Source organism: Leuresthes tenuis, unplaced genomic scaffold (genome assembly GCF_036924035.1).
Source record: "Leuresthes tenuis unplaced genomic scaffold, fLeuTen1.0.hap1 SCAF_61, whole genome shotgun sequence".
NCBI lineage: Eukaryota > Metazoa > Chordata > Actinopteri > Atheriniformes > Atherinopsidae > Leuresthes > Leuresthes tenuis.
In genome coordinates this window covers 249,951-273,849 of record NW_027325415.1, presented here as the reverse complement: position 1 = coordinate 273,849, position 23,899 = coordinate 249,951, and the positions used below count along the sequence as shown (strand labels likewise).

The 23,899-nt window shown below is 43.5% G+C and overlaps 6 non-coding genes across 6 annotated transcripts; 1 reads left to right on the top strand and 5 right to left on the bottom strand.

Annotated features, from left to right (window-relative positions):
- Positions 1 to 1,180: 1,180 nt before the first annotated feature.
- Positions 1,181 to 1,294, top strand: LOC140285858 (U5 spliceosomal RNA). Its single transcript, XR_011910800.1, has one exon. It is a non-coding gene; the product is annotated as a U5 spliceosomal RNA (small nuclear RNA).
- A 3,251-nt stretch (positions 1,295 to 4,545) lies between these two features.
- Positions 4,546 to 4,729, bottom strand: LOC140285837 (U2 spliceosomal RNA). Its single transcript, XR_011910783.1, has one exon. It is a non-coding gene; the product is annotated as a U2 spliceosomal RNA (small nuclear RNA).
- Positions 4,730 to 5,014: 285 nt separating this feature from the next.
- Positions 5,015 to 5,128, bottom strand: LOC140285848 (U5 spliceosomal RNA). Its single transcript, XR_011910792.1, has one exon. It is a non-coding gene; the product is annotated as a U5 spliceosomal RNA (small nuclear RNA).
- Positions 5,129 to 20,861: 15,733 nt separating this feature from the next.
- On the bottom strand, positions 20,862 to 21,052 carry LOC140285871 (U2 spliceosomal RNA). The gene has a single exon (XR_011910812.1). It is a non-coding gene; the product is annotated as a U2 spliceosomal RNA (small nuclear RNA).
- Positions 21,053 to 21,368: 316 nt separating this feature from the next.
- LOC140285847 (U5 spliceosomal RNA) lies at positions 21,369 to 21,482 on the bottom strand. Its single transcript, XR_011910791.1, has one exon. It is a non-coding gene; the product is annotated as a U5 spliceosomal RNA (small nuclear RNA).
- Positions 21,483 to 23,548: 2,066 nt separating this feature from the next.
- On the bottom strand, positions 23,549 to 23,732 carry LOC140285834 (U2 spliceosomal RNA). The gene has a single exon (XR_011910780.1). It is a non-coding gene; the product is annotated as a U2 spliceosomal RNA (small nuclear RNA).
- Between the last annotated feature and the right edge of the window lie 167 nt (positions 23,733 to 23,899).

Here is a 23,899-nt window from a genome sequence, read left to right as displayed (position 1 = left end):
CACGTCAAGACACTGAATCAAGTTTGCCACAAGAACTCATAAGTTTGGCAGTATTGCTCTGCCGTCAGCAATCATACACCCATTTTATTTTCGTGAGACATGTGCAAGCACCTGTTCATCTACTGTTCTATCACTATGAATTAGTGATCTATTATCAATAAGGATACTTCTACAACTACTATCAAAGTATGTCCGGACTTCTTATGTTGTCAGTTGCTATATATGAATAAGTGGGTAGCTACTGACAAGCATTAAGCATGTCACACAGCCCAAACATATAACATTTCAGGACACACCACACAGTTAACAACCACAGTGAAGCGTGTCAAAGCCCAAACATGTAACATTCAACAGGACACTTACACAACACATTCAAATCAAACAGTCAGACAACATACAAGAACATATACCCCAGCCGGCATTGCTCCCTGCCTATTTTCGTACAGCACACTATGTGTGCGCACACCTTTATTCACAAACTCTTCAACTTATACTCTTTTACCGAAGCTGCTACAGCTCGATTGGCCGAATACCCTTTGATCCTATTTCGGTGAATTTGACATCTGCCTTACATATAACAGATTAGCGGTTTAGCAGTTTTAATTTAGTATGAGTGAAGGAATTCATTTTATAGCAAAATCCGAAATCGTGAAGAACTCATGAAAGTAAGCTTATTCTCGGATTCCTGAAACTTTAGATTTGCTCTTTCTTTTACTGCAAAGTACAACGTTGTTTTTTTTGTTTAAATCTTTCTAGACATGGTAAATATTAAGGACGAAGCAGTTTTAACATAGTTTGAGTGAAGGAATTCATTTTATAGATAAAATCCCAAGAGTCTGCTGAGAAAAGAGAGTGAATGCGAAGTAGACTTTAACACGGCTATGGGAGCGAGCCGAGTGTGGGCTAACCGGGAGAATTGCTTGAAAGAAACGCGACACCGAATGAGCGATCAGAACAAAGCCTCAATACGGGATTCTCGTGGTGTTTTTGTTGCTGCCTTGTCTTTTGCACAGAGTAAAAGACAAGGCAGCCATCGAATAGGGCCGGATTGTTCCTAGTTGGTCAGCCGAGGAGCAAGGGGGGGGGGGGGGAGCAAGCGTCTCAACCAAGCAAAGCTCACCATGGGGAAGGTGGCTATGCCAACTAGCCTGATGCCCTGCTCCCGCAGTGACGGATAATCGTACTCTGGTTTCTCTTCATAACGTACAAGTCTTTCGCCTTTTACTAAAGATTTCTGTGGAGAGCAGCACTAATGAGTTGTTTCTATTTTTGGCAGGCTTTACCTTTGCGGGTGAAGCCCTTTCTGTCTGTGCAAAAGAAATCTTCTTACTGTGCAGAGTGACTTCTCTGAGTAGAGTCGCCTTACTTGTTGCGACTGTGCCGATGTTCGAAGCTGGAGTGCAAAGTTGTTGCTTGAATGGTGCTTGCTGGAGCGTGCGGGAGTGCAAAGTTATACCATTTAAAAGGGCTGAAGAGTGCTCAGTGCAGCGGGTGGGCGACACTCTGGCCACCTTGAAAACCGAGGTTACATCCACTACCAGGGGCAGCCCAAGTTCTGCCGCAAGTGTGGTGAGCATGGGCACCTGATTGAGGCTTGTACCAAGGTGTTATGTGGGAAGAGCAGAGAAATTGGGCAAACTTTTGGAGAGTGTCCAAATGGCAGGAAATGTAATCTCTGTGGAGAATTAAATCACCTCTTCAGAGATTGCCCTAAATATTTTGCCAACAAATTAAAGACGGTAAAGCCACAGTCAAGCCAACAAAGAGAAGGACCAAAGGTGGCAGTTGGTGAACAAAGTGAAGAGGTTGACCCAATAAATTCAAACTTCCCGCCAAAAGCTTGGATTGGAAGTGAGGAGCAAAAAGGGGAGGGGCCTGTAGAGGCCTTACCACTCAGTGTTGAAGTCTGTGAGAATTCACAGGCAGAGGGTGGAGCTACGCTAAATGAGGAGGAAGAGCAGACAGGTGAGTCTAGTGAAGATACTCACCTCCCCGAAGGTCAACAGCCGAAGAGGACGGCATCTGAGCCTCTGATTCCCCAGTGGTATCAGAGAAGAGGGGAAGGGTTAGGTCCCTTTCAGACAGTTCTTCAGTGGAAGAACCTAGAGTCTTCCCCTCCGACTCACCAAATGAGGTCTCCTTTTTAACTTCAGCTCTGCAATCAACCCCCAGGGACTCAAAGTTAAATGCAACATTGCGTCAGAGGCCAACACCGAGAGTCCGAAAAGGAAATATAGATCACCCTACTCACTTTTCACCTAAAGAAATGAAGGAAGAGCTAGTTTCCCAAGAAATAACCTGTGTGTAATTTGTTTTGATAACTTAGAAAAACGAAAATGACATACCTACTTTCCTTTATGCTTTTAATGGTTCTCACCTTCTCAACACTAAATGTGAGAAGTGTGAAATCAAAGACAAGAGCCCAGAGTATTTTATCCTTCTTAGACTCCATAAAATCAGATGTGTTTTTAATACAAGAATGTGGACTACCTTTTTAAAAAAACCATAGACAATGGGAGGAAATGTGGCCCCATTTATCGATATGGAGTGGCTCAAATCAAAATAAAAATGATGGTGTGGCCATTCTAATTAAAAATCCGCATGTTCTGGTGAAAGGTAGCACAGTGGTGAGAGACGGACGGGCACTTTTAGCACACTTGAATTTTATGGGGCAAGACTTTAACCTCTTAAATATTTATGGTTTCAATGGAAAAAATGAAAGGTATGACCTTTTAGAAGATATACAGCTTTACATGCTAGGGCAAGTACCTTTAGTTGTAGTAGGGGATTTTAACTGTATCTTGAGCAGGAAAGATAGAAAAAGAGCAGGGGTAGATTTTAAAGTGGATAAGACTTCGATTTTACTTCAGGGCATATGCAGGGATTTTAAGCTTACTGACTGTTTTAAAACCATGCATCCCAGAGAGGAGGGCTTCACCTGGTTTAGTCATGATGGCACCAGAGCCTCTCGCATTGATTATTTCTTTACTAGAGATTGCCCACCCACTGATGTTAGATTAACCCCTGTTTTCTTTTCAGACCACCTTATGCTCTCCTGCACCCTTTCACCCCCTTCTGGTGTGACGGTAGGAAGTGGTCTGTGGAAACTCAACTGTTCCCTGTTGGAGGATGAAATCATAGTCAGTCAGTACAGGGAATGTTATAAAGAGTGGCAGACCCTTCAAGACCTCTACGAAACACATGCACAATGGTGGGAAATGGTGAAGGAAACGACCCAGACTTTTTTTAAACAGCAAGGTAAACGTAAAAAAAGGAAAGAGAATAGATGTATGATGGGACTACATAAACGCTTACAGCGCTACTTTAAACTAAATCAGTGTGGCATAGACTTTAAAGAAGAAATCAAAGATGTCAAAAAGGAAATGTCAGTTTTAGCAGAAATAAAGAGTAAAGGAATTTTTGTAAGAAGCAGGGAGCAGGAAATTGAGGAAGGTGAAAAAGAAAGAAAGTTAAGAAAATAAAAAGGAGTGTATTCAAAATCTAAAAAGAGAAGATGGGTTTTTAACAAAATCCACACAAGAGATGATTGAAACTGTACATACCTTTTATAGTAACATGTACAAAGAGAAACCAGTGCACTTGGAAACATCGGCAGAAATCTTAAAATTCGTTGACAAAACCGTAAAAGAGAATGCACACTTGACACAGAATTTTACTGCTTTAGAGTTAAAAAAATGCCTAACAGGTTTTAAGAGAAGTCGAGCTCCGGGTTTAGACGGGCTTCCTGCAGAATTCTATCTGACCTATTGGGACCTTTTATCATCAGACATTTTAGATGTTTTTAAAGATTTTGAAAAACTCGACCGACTGCCTGACAGTTTTAGAGTGGGAATAGTGACTCTACTTTATAAAAAAATGATAAGACTGACCTAAAGAATTGGAGGCCCATCACACTTTTAAACTTTGACTGTAAACTTTTTTGCAAGGTTTTAGCGACACGGATGTCCTCTGTTTTAGAGGAGGTAATTCACCCAGACCAAGCTTGTGCCATCTCAGGGAGACAACTCACCGACAGCCTCGTACTGATTCGAGACATCATTGATTACGCTAGAGACAGAAACACCCGGCTTGTCATCTTAAATTTAGACTTTGAAAAAGCATTTGATCGGGTCTCGCATCAATATCTCTTTCAGGTGTTGCAGCCATCGAAAAGGGCCCGATTGTTCCTACTTGGTGAGCTTTGCTTGGTTGAGACGCTTGCCCCCCCCCCCCCCCCCCGCTCCTCGGCTGACCAAGTAGAAACAATCTATTCGATGGCTGCCTTGTCTTTTACTCTGTGCAAAAGACAAGGCAGCCACAAACACCACGGGAACACCGTATTGAGGCTTTGTTCTGACCACTCATTCGGTGTTGCGTTTCTTTCAAGCAATTCTCCCGGTTAACCCGCACTCGGCTCGCTCCCAGAGCCGTGTTAAAGTCCACTTCACATTCACTCTCTTTTCTCAGCAGATTAAAAGAAAGTTTCATCTTGGGCTCCCTGAAACTTCCATCCTGCACCGCTGTTTGCTTTTTCACAAGAGCAGAGGAGAGCGCACCGTTCCCAGCGGCACTGCAGTACCGGGTCGAGGCTTGGAGTGAACGGAGCAAGCTTCTTTTTCAACTCCTATTCTTAAAAATCCATTTAATATGTTGTCCTCGTATAGAGGACATATTAAACTGATAAGAACAGATACTACACTTGATCTTAGCCAAAAGGCCGAGAAGCGATAACTGTCCACTGTTTCAGGTCCGAGGGCCCTTGCTGGCACAATGCGCACTTGTAGCAGTGTTCTTTTTATGGCCATAGGTGGCCAGAGTGTCACGTTGCACCTCCGCCCACCCGCTGCACTGAGCACTCTTCAGCCCTTTTAAATGGTATAACTTTGCACTCCCGCATGCTCCAGCAAGCACCATTCAAGCAACATCGGCACAGTCGCAACAAGTAAGGCGACTCTACTCAGAGAAGTCACTCTGCACAGTAACAAGATTTCTTTTGCACAGACAGAAAGGGCTTCACCCGCAAAGGTAAAGCCTGCCAAAAATAGAAACAACTCATTAGTGCTGCTCTCCACAGAAGTCTTTAGTAAAAGGCGAAAGACTTGTACGTTATGAAGAGAAACCAGAGTACGATTATCCGTCACTGCGGGAGCAGGGCATCAGGCTAGTTGGCATAGCAACCTTCCCCATGGTGAGCTTTGCTTGGTTGAGACGCTTGCCCAACCCCCCCCCCCCCCCCCCCCCCTGCTCCTCGGCTGACCAAGTAGGAACAATCGGGCCCTATTCGATGGCTGCCTTGTCTTTTACTCTGTGCAAAAGACAAGGCAGCAACAAAAACACCACGGGAAAACCGTATTGAGGCTTTGTTCTGACCGCTCATTCGGTGTCGCGTTTCTTTCAAGCAATTCTCCCGGTTAGCCCGCACTCGGCTCGCTCCCAGAGCCGTGTTAAAGTCTACTTCGCATTCACTCTCTTTTCTCAGCAGACTCTTGGGATTTTATCAATAAAATGAATTCCTTCACTCAAACTATGTTAAAACTGCTTTGTCCTTCATATTTACCATGTCTTGAAAGATTTAAACAAAAAAACCAACGTTGTACTTTGCAGTAAAAGAAATAGCAAATCTAAAGTTTCAGGAATCCGAGAATAAGCTTACTTTCATGAGTTCTTCACGATTTCGGATTTTGCTATAAAATGAATTCCTTCACTCAAACTAAATTAAAACTGCTTAACCGCTAATCTGTTACATGTAAGGCAGATGTCAAAATTTCCGACCATAATGTATAAAATGCGGTGTAAAAAGGTGTGATAGAACACTAAAAGGTGGAGCGGAAGTGTTCGGCTGCAAGAAGGTGTGAATGTCCGACTATATTTGGTGAAAAGCAGGTGAAGCAAGGTCTGAATGCCAAACCTTACATCATCAAATGCGAGATCAGAGGTGTTTGGCTGCAAGAAGGCCATAGTTTGCCAAAAGCGGGTAAGGTGCGAATGTCCGACTAAATATCAAAAAAATTTGGGGCAGAGGTCTTCGGATGCAAGTGGGTGTGAATATCCAACCATACAAGTATGGTGGAGAGGAAGCTGTGAATAGCCGACCATAGTTTGGAAAAAGCGGGTAAGAAAAGGTTTGAATACCCGACTGTACACAATCAATAGCGGGAGCGGATGTGTTCGGCTACAAGAAGGTGTGAAAGTCCAACCATAGTTTGTAAAAAGCGGGTAAGAAAAGGTTCGAATGCCCGACTATACACCATCAAAAGCGGGAGCAGAGGTGTTCCGCTGTAAGACGGTGTGAATGTCCGACCATAGTTGGTAAAAAGCGGGTAAGAAAAGGTTAAAATACCCGACTGTACACAATCAATAGCAGGAGCGGAGTTGTTCGGCTACAAGAAGGTGTGAAAGTCCGACCATGGTTTGTAAAAACCGGGAAGAAAAGGCTCGAAAGCCCGACTATACACCATCAAAAAGAAGGTTTGAATGTCCATCAATAATTGCTTTAAAACAAGAAAGTAAATTTTCGAATATCAAACCGTACATGATCATAAGCGGGAGAGGAGGTGTTCCGCTGTAAGACGGTGTGAAAGTCCAACCCTGGTTTGTAAAAAGCGGGTAAGAAAAGGTTCGAATGCCCGAACATACACCATCAAAAGAGGGAGCGGAGGTGTTCCGCTGTAAGACGGTGTGAATGTCCGATCATAGTTGGTAAAAAGCGGGTAAGAAAAGGTTAAAATACCCGACTGTACACAATCAAAAGAGGGAGCGGAGTTGTTCAGCTAAGAGAAGGTGTGAAAGTCCGACCATGGTTTGTAAAAAGCGGGTAAGAAAAGGTTCGTATGCCCGAATATACACTATCAAAACCGGAAGTGTAAGTGTTCGGCTGCAAGAAGGTGTGAACGTCCGACCAAAGTTTGTAAAAAAGCAGTTAAGAAAAGGTAAAGAAAAGAAAAGAAAAGAAAAGAAAAGAAAAGAAAAAGCTGATGAAAAAGGGTGAGAAATCCCGACTATACACCATCAAATGCGGTAGCGGAGTTGTTCGGCTGTGAGTAGGTGTGATTCTCCAACCATAATTGCTGAAAAATGTGTTAGAAAAGGTAAGAATGCCGGTCCATACATCATCAAAAGCGGGAGAGGTGGTGTTCGGCTACAAGTAGGTGTGAATGTCCATTAATAATTGCTTTAAAACATGAAAGAAAATTTTCGAATATCAAACCTTACATGATCATTAGCGGGAGAGGAGGTGTTCAGCTGCAAGAAGATGTGAATATCCACCTATAATTACTGAAAAATGGGTAGGAAAAGATTCGAATGTCCAACCATAAATCATCAAAAGCAGGAGTGGAGTTGTTCAGCTACAAGAAGGTATGAAAGTCCAACCATGGTTTGTAAAAAGCGGGTAAGAGAAGGTTCGAATACCCGAATATATACCATCAAAAGCGGAAGCGGGGGTGTTCGGCTGCAAGAAGGTGTGAACGTCCGACCAAAGTTTGTAAAAAGCAGTTAAGAAAAGGTTTGAATATCCAACCGAACATAATCAAAAGCGGGAGCAGAGCTGTTCGACTGCAAGTAGGTGTGAATGTCAGATCATAATTGTTGAAAAATGTGATAGAAAAGACTAGAATGCCGGACAATACATCATCAAAAGCGGGAGAGGTGGTTTTTCGGCTGCAAGTAGGTGTGAATGTCCAGCCATAATTACTCACAAACGGGGGAAGAAAAGGTAGTATTTCCAGACCACACATGATCAAAACAGGAAATGGAGGTGGTTCAGCTGCAAGGTGTGAATGTCTGACTAAAGTTTGTAAAAACCGTGTAAGACAAGGGGCGAATGCCCGACAATGTATGATCAAAAGAGGGAGCGGAGGTTTTCGGCTGCAAGGTCTGAATGTCCAACCATAATTTGTAAAAATCGGGGAAGAAAAGGCTCGAAAGCCCGACTAGACACCATCAAAAGCGGGAGCAGAGGTGTTCAGGTGCAAGAAGGTCTGAATGTCCGACCAATAATTACTGAAAAATGGGTAAGAAAAGGTGCGAATGCCAAATCATACATCATCAAAAGCAGGAGCGGATGTGTTCGGCTACAAGAAGGTTTGAATGTACAACCATAGTAAGTAATAGGTGGGTAAGAAAAGGCTCGAATGCCCGACTATACACCATCAAAAGCGGAAGCGGAGGTGTTCGGCTGCAAGACGGTGTGAACGTCCGACCAAAGTTTGTAAAAAGCATTAAGAAAAGGTTCGAATATCCAACCAAACTTAATCAAAAGCGGGAGCAGAGCTGTTCGACTTCAAGTAGGTGTGAATATCAGATCATAATTTGCAAAAAGCTGATGAGAAAGGGTGAGAATGTCCGACTATACACTATCAAATGTGGGAGCGGAGGTGTTCGTCTGTGAGTAGGTGTGAATGTCCGACCATAATTGCTGAAAAATGTGTTAGAAAAGGTAAGAAGGCCGGACCATATATCATCAAAAGCAGGAGAGGTTGTGTTCAGCTGCAAGAAGGTGTGAATGTCCAGCCATAATTACTCACAAACGGGTAAGAAAAGGTACTATTGCCAGACCATATATGATCAAAACAGGGAGCGGAGGTGGTTAAGCTGCAAGAAGGTTTGAATGTCCGACTAAAGTTTGTAAAAAGCGGGTAAGACAAGGTGTGAATGCCCGACAATGTATGATCAAAAGAGGAGCGGAGGTTTTCGGCTGCAAGAAGGTCTGAATGTCCACCCATAATTACTGAAAAATGGGTAAGAAAAGGTGCGAAAGCCCAACCGCACATGATCATAAGTGGATGAGAAGGTGTTCGACTGCAAGTAGGTGTGAATGTAATCAATGTCTAGATAGATTTCAACAAAAAACAACGTTGTACTTTGCAGTAAAAGAAAGTGCGAAACAAAAGTTTTCGGAATCCGAGAATAAGCTTATTTTCATGAGTTCTGCACGATTTCGGATTTTATGTATAAAATGAATTCATTCACTCAAACCAAGTTAAAACTGCTTTTTCCTTCATATTTATCAATGTCTAGATCGACTTCAACAAAGAACAACATTGTATTTTGCAGTAGAAGAAAGAGCAAAACTGAAGGATCAGGAATCCGAGAATAAGCTTCTTTTCATACGTTCTGCATGATTTGGGATTTTATGTATAAAATGAATTCCTTCACTCAAACTAAGTTAACACTGCTTTGTCCTTCATATGTACCCATTTCTACATATATTTCAAGCATAAACTTCCTCATACTACCCTGAATGAGAAAGAACCACACTTGTGATTAAGCCATACGCCCCTTTTGAGGAGTTCTGCATGATTTGGGATTTTATCTATAAAATCAATTCCTTCACTCAAACTATGTTAAAACGGCTTTTACCTTCATATTTATCAATGTCTCGATATATTTAAACAAAAAAAACAACGTTGTACTTTGCAGTAAAAGAAAGAGCCAATCAAAAGTTTTAGGAATCCGAGAATAAGCTTATTTTCATGAGTTCTGCACGATTTCGGATTTTATGTATAAAATGAATTAATTCACTCAAACCAAGTTAAAACTGCTTTTTCCTTCATATTTATCAATGTCTAGATCGACTTCAACAAAGAACAACATTGTATTTTGCAGTAGAAGAAAGAGCAACACTGAAGGATCAGGAATCCGAGAATAAGCTTATTTTCTTATGGGCAAGTGGGAACTGCTTTGTCCTTCATATTTATCAATGTGTAGATGGATTTCAACTTCTTCTACTGCAAAGTCCAATGTTTTTCTTTGTTGAAGTCGATCTAGACATTGATGAATATGGAAGGACAAAGCAGTTTTAACTTGGTTTGAGCAAAGCAATTCATTTTATAGCAAAATCCGAAATCGTGCAGAACTCATGAAAGCAGGCTTATACTCGGATTCCTGAAACTTTAGATTTGCTCTTTCTTTTACTGCAAAGTACAACGTTGTTTTTTTGTTTAAATATTTCTAGACATGGTAAATATGAAGGACAAATCAGTTTTAACATAGTTTGAGTGAAGTAATGCATTTTATAAGCAAAATCCCAAATCATGCAGAACTCACGAAATGCTTTTTCTCGCTTTTCACTGCTTTTTACAAACTTTGGTCGGACGTTCACACCTTCTTGCATCCGAACACCTCCGCTTCCGCTTTTGATGATGTATATTCGGGCATTTGAACCTTTTTTTACCCGCTTTTTACAAACCATTGTCGGACTTTCACACCTTCTTGCAGCCGAACACCACCTCTCCCGCTTTTGATGATGTATGGTCCAGTATTCTTACCTTTTCTAACACATTTTTCAGCAATTATGGTCGGACATTCACACCTACTCACAGCCGGACACCTCCGCTCCCGCTTTTGATCATACAATGTCGGGACATCGCTCCTTGTCTTACCAGCTTTTTACAAACTTTAGTCGAACATTCACACCTTCTTGCAGCTGAACACCTCCGCTCCCGCTTTTGATGATGTATAGTCGGGCTTTCGAGCCTTTTCTTACCCGGTTTTTACAAATTATGGTTGGACATTCAGACCTTGCAGCCGAACACCTCCGCTCTCTCTTTTGATCATACATTGTTGGGCATTCGCACCTTGTCTTACCCGCTTTTTACAAACTATAGTCAGACATTAACACCTTGCAGCAAACCTCCGCTACCTGTTTTGATCATGTATGGTCTGGCAATACTACCTTTTCTTCCCCCGTTTGTGAGTAATTATGGCTGGACATTCACACCTACTTGCAGTCGAACAGCTCTGCTCCCGCTTTTGATTATGTTTGGTTGGATATTCGAACCTTTTCTTAACTGCTTTTTACAAACCATGGTCGGACTTTCACACCTTCTCTTAGCTGAACAACTCCGCTCCCGCTATTGATTGTGTACAGTCGGGTATTTTAACCTTTTCTTACCCGCTTTTTACCAACTATCGTCGGACATTCACACCGTCTTACAGCGGAACACCTCCGCTCCCGCTTTTTATGGTGTATAGTCGGGCATTCGAACCTTTTCTTACCCGCTTTTTACAAACTATGGTAGGACATTCAAACCTTCGTGTATCCGAAAACCTCCGCTCTCTCTTTTGATCATACATTGTCGGACATTCGCACCTTTTCTTACCCGCTTTTTACAAACCATGGTCGGACTGTCACACCTTCTTGTAGCCGAACACATCCGCTCCCGCAATTGATTGTGTACAGTCGGGTATTTTAACCTTTTCTTACCCGCTTTTTACCAAGTATGGTCGGACATTCACACCTTCGTACAGCGGAACACCTCCGCTCCCTCTTTTGATGGTGTATGTTCGGGCATTCAAACCTTTTCTTACCCGCTTTTTCCAAACTATGGTCGGCTATTCACAGCTTCCTCTCCACCATACTTGTATGGTGGGATATTCACACCCACTTGCATCCGAAAACCTCCGCCCCAAATTTTGTTGATATTTAGTCGGACATTCGCACCTTACCCGCTTTTGGCAAACTATGGCCTTCTTGCAGCCTAACAACTCTGATCTTGCTTTTGATGATGTAAGGTTGGGCATTCAGACCTTGCTTCACCTGCTTTTCACCAAATATAGTCGGACATTCACACCTTCTTGCAGCCGAACACTTCCGCTCCACCTTTTAGTGTTCTATCACACCTTTTTTTTCACCGCATTTTATACATTATGGTTGGAAATTTTCAACCACTTTCATCCGAAGACCTCTCCTCCCGCTTTTGTTAATATATTTGAACTTTAGTTTGACATTCAAACCTTCTTGCAGCTGAAACACCTCCGCTCCCTGTTTTGATCATATATGGTCTGGCAATACTACCTTTTCTTACCCGTTTGTGAGTAATTATGGCTGGACATTCACACCTACTTGCAGCCGAACACAACCTATCTCGCTTTTGATAATGTATGGACCGGCATTTTTACCTTTTCTAACACATTTTTCAGCAATTATGGTCGGAGATTCACACCTACTCACAGCCGAACAACTCCGCTCCCGCATTTGATGATGTATAGTCGGGCATTCTCACCCTTTCTCATCAGCTTTTTGCAAATTATGATCTGACATTCACACCTACTTGCAGTTGAACAGCTCTGCTCCCGCTTTTGATTATGTTTGGTTGGATATTCGAACCTTTTCTTAACTTCTTTTTACATATTTTGGTTGGACGTTCACACCTTCTTGTAGCCGAACACTTCCACTCCTGCTTTTGATGATGTATGGTTGGGCATTCACACCTTTTTTTTGCCCATTTTTCAGGAATTATGGGTGGACATTCACACCTTGCAGCTGAACACCTCCTCTCCCACTTATGATCATGTGCGGTTTGATTTTCGAAAAGTTTCTTTCATGTTTTCTAGCAATTATTGATGGACATGTAGACCTTCTTGCAGCTGAACACCTCCGCTCCCGCTTTTGATCATACATTGTCAGGCATTCGCACCTTGTCTTACCCACTTTTTACAAACTTTAGTCGAACAGTCACACCTTTTTGCAGCCGAACACCACCTCTACCGCTTTTGATGATGTATAGTCCAGCATTCTTACCTTTTCTAACACATTCTTCAGCAATTATGGTTGGACATTCACACCTACTTGCAGTCGAACAGCTCTGCTCCCGCTTTTGATTATGTATGGTTGGATATTCAAACCTTTTCTTAACTGCTTTTTACAAACTTTGGTCGGACGTTCACAATATCTTGCAGCCGAACACCTCCGCTTCCGCTTTTGATGGTGTATATTCGGGCATACGAATCTTTTCTTACCCGCTTTTTACAAACCAAGGTCGGACTTTCACACCTTCTCTTAGCTGAACAACTCCGCTCCCTCTTTTGATTGTGTACAGTCGGGTAATTTAACCTTTTCTTACCCGCTTTTTACCATCTATGGTCGGACATTCACACCGTCTTACAGCGGAACACCTCCGCTCCCTCTTTTGATGATGTATGGTTAGGCATTCGCACTTTTTCTTACCCATTTTTCAGTAATTATGGGTAGACATTCACACCTTCTTGCAGCTGAACACCTCCTCTCCTGCTTATGATCATGTGCAGTTTGATATTTGAAAATTTTCTTTCATGTTTTCTAGCAATTATTGATGGACATTCAGACCGTCTTGAAGCTGAACACCGTCTTGAAGCTGAACACAACCTATCTCGCTTTTGATGGTGTATAGTCGGGCTTTCGAGCCTTTTCTTCCCCGGTTTTTACAAATTATGGTTGGACATTCAGACCTTCTTGCAGCCGAAAACCTCCACTCCCTCTTTTGATCATACATTGTCGGGCATTCGCACCTTTTCTTACCCGCTTTTTACAAACCATGGTCGGACTTTCACACCTTCTTGTAGCCGAACAACTCCGCTCCCGCTATTGATTGTGTGCAGTCGGGTATTTTAACCTTTTCTTACCCGCTTTTTACCAACTATTGTTGGACATTCACACCGTCTTACAGCGGAACACCTCCGCTCCCTCTTTTGATGGTGTATGTTCGGGCACTCGAACCTTTTCTTACTCGCTTTTTACAAACTATGGTCAGACATTCAAACCTTCTTGTAGCCGAACACATCCACTCCTGCTTTTGATGATGGGTATTCAAACCTACTTGTTGCCCGCTTTTCATTAATTATGGGTGGACATACACACCTTGTCGCAGCCAAACACCTCCGCTCCCTGTTTTGATCATGTATGATTGGACATTCGCACCTTTTCTCACCCGCTTTTTACTATGGTCGGCCATTCACAGCTTCCTCTCCACCATACTTGTATGGTGGGATATTCACACCCACTTGCATCCGAAGACCTCCGCCCCCACTTTTGTTGATATTTAGTCGGTCATTCGCAGCTTACCCGCTTTTGGCAAACTATGGCCTTCTTGCAGCCAAACACCTCTGATCTCGTTTTTGATGATGTAAGGTTGGGCATTCAGACCTTGCTTCACCTGCTTTTCACTAAATATAGTCGAACAGTCACACCTTCTTGCAGCCGAACACTTCTGCTCCACCTTTTAGTGTTCTATGGGGTATTCACACCTTTTTTTTCACCGCATTTTATTGATTATGGTTGGAAATTCTCACCCACTCTTATCCGAAGACCTCTCCTCCTGCTTTTGTTAATATATAGTCGGGCATTCAAACCTTTTCTTACCCGCTTTTTACAAATTATGGTCGAACATTCACACCTACTTGCAGCCGAACACCTCCGCTCCCGCTTTTGATGGTGTATAGTCGGGCTTTCGAGCCTTTTCTTCCCCGGTTTTTACAAATTATGGTTGTACATTCAGACCTTGCAGCCGAAAACCTCCGCTCCCTCATTTGATCATACATTGTCAGGCATTCGCACCTTGTCTTACCCGCTTTTTATAAACTTTAGTCAGACATTCACACCTTGCAGCTGAACCACCTCCGCTCCCTGTTTTGATAATGTATGGTCTGGCAATACTACCTTTTCTTACCGGTTTGTGAGTAATTATGGCTGGACATTCACACCTACTTGCAGTCGAACACCACTTTTCCCGCTTTTGATGATGTATGGTCCGGCATTCTAGTCTTTTCTAACACATTTTTCAGCAATTATGGTTTGACATTCACACCTACTCACAGCCGAACACTTCCGCTCCCGCTTTTGATTATGTTTGGTTGGATATTCGAAACTTTTCTTCACTGCTTTTTACAAACTTTGGTCGGACATTCACACCTTCTTGCAGACGAACACCTCCGCTTCCGCTTTTGATGGTATATATTCGGGCATTCGAACCTTTTCTTACCCGCTTTTTACAAACCATGGTCGGACTTTCACACCTTCTTGTAGCCGAACAACTCCGCTCCCGCTATTGATTGTGTACAGTCGGGTATTTTAACCTTTTCTTACCCACTTTATACCAACTATTGTTGGACATTCACACCGTCTTACAGCGGAACACCTCCGCTCCCTCTTTTGATGGTGTATGTTTGGGCATTCGAACCTTTTCTTACCCGCATTTTACGAACTATGGTCGGACATTCAAACCTTCATTTAGCCGAACACATCCACTCCTGCTTTTGATGATGTATGGTTGAGCATTCGCACCTTTTCTTACCCATTTTTTACAAACTATGGTCGGACATTCACACCTTCTTGCAGCTGAACACCTCCTCTCCCGCTTATGATGATGTGTGGTTTGATATTCGAAAATTTTCTTTCATGTTTTCTAGCAATTATTGATGGACATTCAGACCTTCTTGCAGGTGAACACCTCCGCTCCCGCTTTTGATGATGTATAGTCGGGCTTTCGAGCCTTTTCTTCCCCGGTTTTTACAAAATTATTGTTGGACATTCAGACCTTCTTGCAGCCGAAAACCTCCGCTCCCTCTTTTGATCATACATTGTCGGGCATTCGCACCTTCTCTTACCCGCTTTTTACAAACCAGGGTCGGACTTTCACACCTTTTAGTAGCCGAACAACTCCGCTCCCGCTATTGATTGTGTACAGTCGGGTATTTTCACCTTTTCTTACCCGCTTTTTACCAACTATGGTCAGACATTCACACCTTCTTACAGTGGAACACCTCCGCTCCCTCTTTTGATGGTGTATGTTCGGGCATTCGAACCTTTTCTTACCCGTTTTTTACAAACTATGGTCAGACATTAAAACCTTCTTGTAGCCGAACACATCCACTCCTGCTTTTGATGATGTATGGTTTGGCATTCGTACCTTTTCTTACCCATTTTGCAGTAATTATGGGTGGACATTCACACCTTTTTGCATTTTAACACCTCCTCTCCCGCTTATGATTATGTGCGGTTTGATATTCGAAAATTCTCTTCCATGTTTTCTAGCAATTATTGATGGACATTCAGACCGTCTTGCAGCTGAACACCTCCGCTCCAGCTGTTGATGGTGTATAGTCGGGCTTTCGAGCCTTTTCTTCCCCGATTTTTACAAATTATGGATGGACATTCAGACCTTCTTTCAGCCGAAAACCTCCTTTTAGTAGCGGAACAACTCTGCTCCCGCTATTGATTGTGTACAATAGGGTATTTTAACCTTTTCTTACCTGCTTTTTGCCAATTATGGTTGGACATTCACACCTTCTTACAGCGGAACACCTCAGCTCCCTCCTTTGATGGTGTATGTTCGGGCATTCGAACCTTTTCTTACCAGCTTTTTACAAACTATGGTCAGACATTCAAACCTTCTTGTAGCCGAACACATCCACTCCTGCTTTTGATGATGGGTATTCAAACCTACTTGTTGCCCGCTTTTCATTAATTATGGGTGTACATACACACCTTGTCGCAGCCAAACACCTCCGCTCCCTGTTAGGATCATGTATGGTTGGGCATTCGTACCTTTTCTTACCCATTTTGCAGTAATTATGGGTGGACATTCACACCTTCTTGCATTTGAACACCTCCTCTCCCGCTTATGATCATGTGCGGTTTGATATTCGAAAATTCTCTTCCATGTTTTCTAGCAATTATTGATGGACATTCAGACCTTCTTGCAGCTGAACACCTCCGCTCCAGCTGTTGATGGTGTATAGTCGGGCTTTCGAGCCTTTTCTTCCCAGATTTTTACAAAATATGGATGGACATTCAGACCTTGTTTCAGCCGAAAACCTCCTCTCCCTCTTTTGATCATACATTGTCGGGCATTCACACCTTTTCTTACCCGCTTTTTACAAACCATGGTCGGACTTTCACACCTTTTAGTAGTGGAACAACTCTGCTCCCGCTATTGATTGTGTACAATCGGGTATTTTAACCTTTTCTTACCTGCTTTTTGCCAACTATGGTCGGACATTCACACCTTCTTACAGCGGAACACCTCCGCTCCCTCCTTTGATGGTGTATGTTCGGGCATTCGAACCTTTTCTTACCCGCTTTTTACAAACTATGGTCAGACATTCACACCTTCTTGCAGCCGAACACTTCCGCTCTACCTTTTAGTGTTCTATGGGGTATTCACACCTTTTTTTTCACCGCATTTTATAGATTATGGTTGTAAATTCTCACCCACTCGTATCCGAAGACCTCTCCTCCTGCTTTGGTTAATATATAGTCGGGCATTCGAACCTTTTCTTACCCGCTTTTTACAAATTATGGTCGAACATTCACACCTACTTGCAGCCGAACACCTCCGCTCCCGCTTTTGATGGTGTATAGTCGGGCTTTCGAGCCTTTTCTTCCCCGGTTTTTACAAATTATGGTTGGACATTCAGACCTGGCAGCCGAAAACCTCCGCTCCCTCTTTTGATCATACATTGTCAGGCATTCGCACCTACTTGCAGCCGAATACTTCCGCTCCACCTTTTAGTGATGTATGGTTGGCATTTGCACCTTTTCTTACCCTTTCTTACCCTACTGATTGCTTAAGATGAAGTTGTTTTTTCTCAAACTACAACATTTTTTTAATTGTTGAAACTTGATTTGAAGTGGATAAATAAGGAGGACAAACAGTTTTAAGTCAGGCTGATAGAAGGAATTAATTTTATAGCAAAATCTGTATTTCGTCATATGTCGAGAGATGCTTATTGCTGAAGAAGTTCTTTCTCATTCTACAAAGTACAACGTTGTATATCGTTGAAACTTGATTAGACATGAATAAATATGAAGGACAAAGCAGTCTTAACTTGGTTAGAGTTAAGGAATTCGTTTTATAGGAGAATCCGAATTCGTGCATAACTCGTAAAATAGAGCTTATTTTCGGATTCCTGAAGAATGAGTCTGGTTCTTTCTCATAATACAAAGTTTGTTGTTTATTGTTGAAACTTCATCAGAAGTGAAGAAATAAATGAATGCCTATCAACAAATGTGGGATCTAAACTCTAGTGCTTCCTCTAAAATAATTTTCTTTCTCAATTCAGAAATGTGTGTGTGTAAGTCACAACACCCGTGACACCAAAACGGCTTTCTTTTCTCTCTTTTCTCTACACTCTGCACTGTGAGCACACACACCAAATCAGAAAGGCTTTTTTCTCTCTTTTCTACATTATGGACTGTGGGGACACAAAACCGCTCTCTCTTTTTTTTTTTGATTGTGTGCCAGGGCGTTGTCTCACGTATTAGATTATGCTTAAGATACGAATGGGTTTATCAGTCACATCAGAATCCATACATACTGATCCTCCCGTAATAAAATGGTCGGATCTTATCAAACACACTTTATTTCTTGTGACAATCAAGTCAGCGAAACAGCGTATACACGTCAAGACACTGAATCAAGTTTGCCACAAGAACTCATAAGTTTGGCAGTATTGCTCTGCCGTCAGCAATCATACACCCATTTTATTTTCGTGAGACATGTGCAGGCACCTGTTCATCTACTGTTCTATCACTATGAATTAGTTTATCTATTATCAATAAGGATACTTCTACAACTACTATCAAAGTATGTCCAGACTTCTTATGTTGTCAGTTGCTATATATGAATAAGTGGGTAGCTACTGACAAGCATTAAGCATGTCACACAGCCCAAACATATAACATTTCAGGACACACCACACAGTTAACAACCACAGTGAAGTGTCAAAGCCCAAACATGTAACATTCAACAGGACACTTACACAACACATTCAAGTCAAACAGTCAGACAACATACAAGAACATATACCCCAGCCGGCATTGCTCCCTGCCTATTTTCCTACAGCTCACTATGTGTGCGCACACCTTTATTCACAAACTCTTCAACTTATACTCTTTTACCAAAGCTGCTACAGCTCGATTGGCCGAATACCCTTAGATCCTATTTCGGTGAATTTGACATCTGCCTTACATGTAACAGATTAGCGGTTTAGCAGTTTTAATTTAGTTTGAGTGAAGGAATTCATTTTATAGCAAAATCCGAAATCGTGAAGAACTCATGAAAGTAAGCTTATTCTTGGATTCCTGAAACTTTAGATTTGCTATTTCTTTTACTGCAAAGTACAACGTTGGTTTTTTTGTTTAAATCTTTCAAGACATGGTAAATATGATTTTTATATATATAATAAATATATTTATTTCTGTTTACAATATATGACATGTAATAGAACTGAACCGGACCGGGGGACAAGGAAAGAAGAAGAAGAAGAAGAGGAAAGAAGAGAAAAACAGAACATACATCGCATACAACACAGCTGTGGATATAGATGACCTGAGACGACATGATAATACATCAACTGCTTAGCGACCATGCTACTGGACTAATGAATGTGGTTGTGTGTGTGTGAGAACATGCAACACCCATGGCACAGGACCTACATGATAACCGTGCTTAGTTATGAGTGTATAAGCGTACAGGGCCACAATCCACAGCCCCCCCAAGCAATCAGAAGCAGGCAGAGAGGGCCACAAGACCCAGGCCACCAGCAGCCCCCACAGAGCACAGAACCCAGGAAGCCCACCGCAGGGGCAACCACGCATCCACCCAGAAGACTACAGAGGAAGCCCCCGGAAAGAGCCCCCATAAGCATAGGGCAGAGGCCTTCCGGGAGCCAGGGGCAACAGCCCACCGACGTCGCCAGGCCCCAGCCGCCCAGACATGGGCCGTGCACTGGATCCGGGCCCCAGGAGCCCGAGCGCCCCCAAACCCCCCGGCAGAGGCCCCACCCAATACCCAGGAGGGCCAAGCGCCCCAGACAGCCACACAGTGGGTCAGTGCCTGCCCCAGCACCCCTGGCCAAGTGCCCTGGGAGTCAAGACGTGCCCACAGGTGGGTGAAGTCGCGAGCAGCGGAGAGAGGCCACGCCGCCCCCCCCATCGGGAGAAGCACAGGCAGGCCAGGCGACAGCAAGTCCAAGATCCAGGCCCAATCATTACCACACACACTTTCATGTCCCATACATCCACACGTCCTCCCTCCCTCGACTCCGCTGGGGTGTAGTGCAGCGGGCACACCAGGGGGCCAGCAGCCCCCCAGCCACCACAGACCCCAAACCAGCAGAACAATTAATTAATCCTCCTGGCCCCTCCCGCCCCGAGCAGCAACCAGGAAGCAGGGGTGTGCGAAGAAGACCCCTCCCCTCACCCTTCTGGCTCTTCAATATTTTCTAATAGTGAGCAATTAAAATTGAGGGGCAGCCAAACTTGTAGAACTGGGAGCGTGGCCCTCTGGGCAGCCTACATACCCAAAGAGCCCCGCCCACCAGATGCCACTCAGTGTAACCACCCCCCAAGACCTAATGTGTGTGTGTGAGTGTGTTTGATAAGTAGTAATTAAAACAGGGGTGGGAACTGCAGAGGGCAACTACTGCAGAGTCCACTACACCCCACCGAACACACACGCCCCCAAAACCCTTCATGTGTGAGTGTGTGCTGTGTACAGGAGCCAGAAGGGAGAGGGGTATGGGGATATACACTGGGGGCAGCCAGGGACTGGCTGCAATAGGCATCCCCGCTACCAGGGAGCCAACACAGGACAGGAGGGCCTGATGTCCACCAGGCTCGGGGCCTGCAGCGACCATATTCTGGGAGCTACTGTACCCCCAGAAGGTACCCATCCCGCCCCACCCCACTCAACCCAACCCCACTCCGGAGGACCTCTACAAAAAACAAACAAACAACAACAAAAAACAAACAAACAAACCACCCGGTCACACCAGTCGCAGCAGCCCGGGCCTGAGACCCACCATCACCCAGGCCCCCCCAGGCCCCCCCTCAACAGGTGCGCTCTTGTGAAAAAGCAAACAGCGGCAGCAACAAAAACACAACGGGAACACCGTATTGAGGCTTTGTTCTGACCGCTCATTTGGTATGGCGTTTCTTTCAAGCAATTCTCCCGGTTAGCCCGCACTCGGCTCGCTCCCAGAGCCGTGTTAAAGTCTACTTCGCATTCACTCTCTTTTCTCAGCAGACTAAAAGAAAGTTTCATCTTGGGCTCCCTGAAACTTGCACCCTGCACCGCTGTTTGCTTTTTCACAAGAGTAGAGAAGAGTGCACCGTTCCCAGCGGCACTGCAGTACGGGGTCAATGCTTGGAGTGAACGGAGCAAGCTAATTTTTCAACTCCTATTGCTAAAAATCCATTTAATATGTAGTCCTCGTATAGAGGACATATCAGATATTAAACTGATAAGAACAGATACTACACTTGATCTTAGCCAAAAGGCCGAGAAGCGACAACTGTCCACTGGTTCACGTCCGAGGGCCCTTCCTGGCACAATGCGCACTTATCCGCTAACACCCCTGTTCTTTTTATGGCCATAGGTGGCCAGAGTGTCACTTTGCACCTCCGCCCACCTGCTGCACTTAGCACTCTTCAGCCCTTTTAAATGGTATAACTTTGCACTCCCGCACGCTCCAGCAAGCACCATTCAAGCAACAACTTTGCACTCCAGCTTCGAACATCGGCACAGTCGCAACAAGTAAGGCGACTCTACTCAGAGAAGTCACTCTGCACAGTAACAAGATTTCTTTTGCACAGACAGAAAGGGCTTCACCCGCAAAGGTAAAGCCTGCCAAAAATAGAAACAACTCATTAGTGCTGCTCTCCACAGAAGTCTTTAGTAAAAGGCGAAAGACTTGTACGTTATGAAGAGAAACCAGAGTACGATTATCCGTCACTGCGGGAGCAGGGCATCAGGCTAGTTGGCATAGCCACCTTCCCCATGGTGAGCTTTGCTTGGTTGAGACGCTCCCAGAGCCGTGTTAAAGTCTACTTCGCATTCACTCTCTTTTCTCAGCAGACTCTTGGGATTTTATCAATAAAATGAATTCCTTCACTCAAACTATGTTAAAACTGCTTTGTCCTTCATATTTACCATGTCTAGAAAGATTTAAACAAAAAAACCAACGTTGTACTTTGCAGTAAAAGAAATAGCAAATCTAAAGTTTCAGGAATCCGAGAATAAGCTTACTTTCATGAGTTCTTCACGATTTCGGATTTTGCTATAAAATGAATTCCTTCACTCAAACTAAATTAAAACTGCTAAACCGCTAATCTGTTACATGTAAGGCAGATGTCAAATTCACCGAATTAGGATTATTCGGTATTCGGCCAATCGAGCTGTAGCAGCTTCGGTAAAAGAGTATAAGTTGAAGAGTTTGTGAATAAAGGTGTGCGCACACATAGTGAGCTGTAGGAAAATAGGCAGGGAGCAATGCCGGCTGGGGTATATGTTCTTGTATGTTGTCTGACTGTTTGATTTGAATGTGTTGTGTAAGTGTCCTGTTGAATGTTACATGTTTGGGCTTTGACACGCTTCACTGTGGTTGTTAACTGTGTGGTGTGTCCTGAAATGTTATATGTTTGGGCTGTGTGACATGCTTAATGCTTGTCAGTAGCTACCCACTTATTCATATATAGCAACTGACAAGGTAAGAAGTCCGGACATACTTTGATAGAGTAGTTGTAGAAGTATCCTTATTGATAATAGATAAACTAATTCATAGTGATAGAACAGTAGATGAACAGGTGCCTGCACATGTCTCACGAAAATAAAATGGATGTATGATTGCTGACGGCAGAGCAATACTGCCAAACTTATGAGTTCTTGTGGCAAACTTGATTCAGTGTCTTGACGTGTATACGCTGTTTCGCTGACTTGATTGTCACAAGAAACAAAGTGTGTTTGATAAGATCCGACCATTTTATTACGGGAGGATCAGTATGTATGGATTCTGATGTGACTGATAAACCCATTCGTATCTTAAGCACAATCTAATACGTCAGACAACGCCCTGGCACACGATAAAAAAAAAAAGAGAGAGCGGTTTTGTGTCCCCACAGTCCATAATGTAGGAAAGAGAGAAAAAACCCTTTCTGATTTGGTGTGTGTGCTCATAGTGCAGAGTGTAGAGAAAAGAAAGCCGTTTTGGTGTCACGGGTGTTGTGACTTACACACACACATTTCTAAATTGAGAAAGGAAATTATTTTAGAGGAAGCACTAGAGTTTAGATCCCACATTTGTTGATAGGCATTCATTTATTTCTTCACTTCTGATAAAAATGATAAGACTGACCTAAAGAATTGGAGGCCCATCACATTTTTAAACTTTGACTGTAAACTTTTTAGCAAGGTTTTAACGACACGGATGTCCTCTGTTTTAGAGGAGGTAATTCACCCAGACCAGGCTTGTGCCATCTCAGAGAGACAACTCACCGACAGCCTCGTACTGATTCGAGACATCATTGATTACGCTAGAGACAGAAACACCCGGCTTGTCATCTTAAATTTAGACTTTGAAAAAGCTTTTGATCGGGTCTCGCATCAATATCTCTTTCAGGTGTTGCAGCCATCGAATAGGGCCCGATTGTTCCTACTTGGTGAGATTTGCTTGGTTGAGACGCTTGCTCCCCCCCCTTGCTCCTCGGCTGACCAAGTAGGAACAATTGGGCCCTATTCGATGGCTGCCTTGTCTTTTACTCTGTGCAAAAGACAAGGCAGCCACAAACACCACGGGAAAACCGTATTGAGGCTTTGTTCTGACCACTCATTCGGTGTCGCGTTTCTTTCAAGCAATTCTCCCGGTTAGCCCACACTCGGCTCGCTCCCAGAGCTGTGTTAAAGTCTACTTCGCATTCACTCTCTTTTCTCAGCAGATTAAAAGAAAGTTTCATCTTGGGCTCCCTGAAACTTCCATCCTGCACCGCTGTTTGCTTTTTCACAAGAGCAGAGAAGAGCGCACCGTTCCCAGCGGCACTGCAGTACTGGGTCAATGCTTGGAGTGAACGGAGCAAGCTTCTTTTTCAACTCCTATTCTTAAAAATCCATTTAATATGTAGTCCTCGTATAGAGGACATATTAAACTGATAAGAACAGATACTACACTTGATCTTAGCCAAAAGGCCGAGAAGCGATAACTGTCCACTGTTTCAGGTCCGAGGGCCCTTGCTGGCACAATGCGCACTTGTAGCAGTGTTCTTTTTATGGCCATAGGTGGCCAGAGTGTCACGTTGCACCTCCGCCCACCCGCTGCACTGAGCACTCTTCAGCCCTTTTAAATGGTATAACTTTGCACTCCCGCA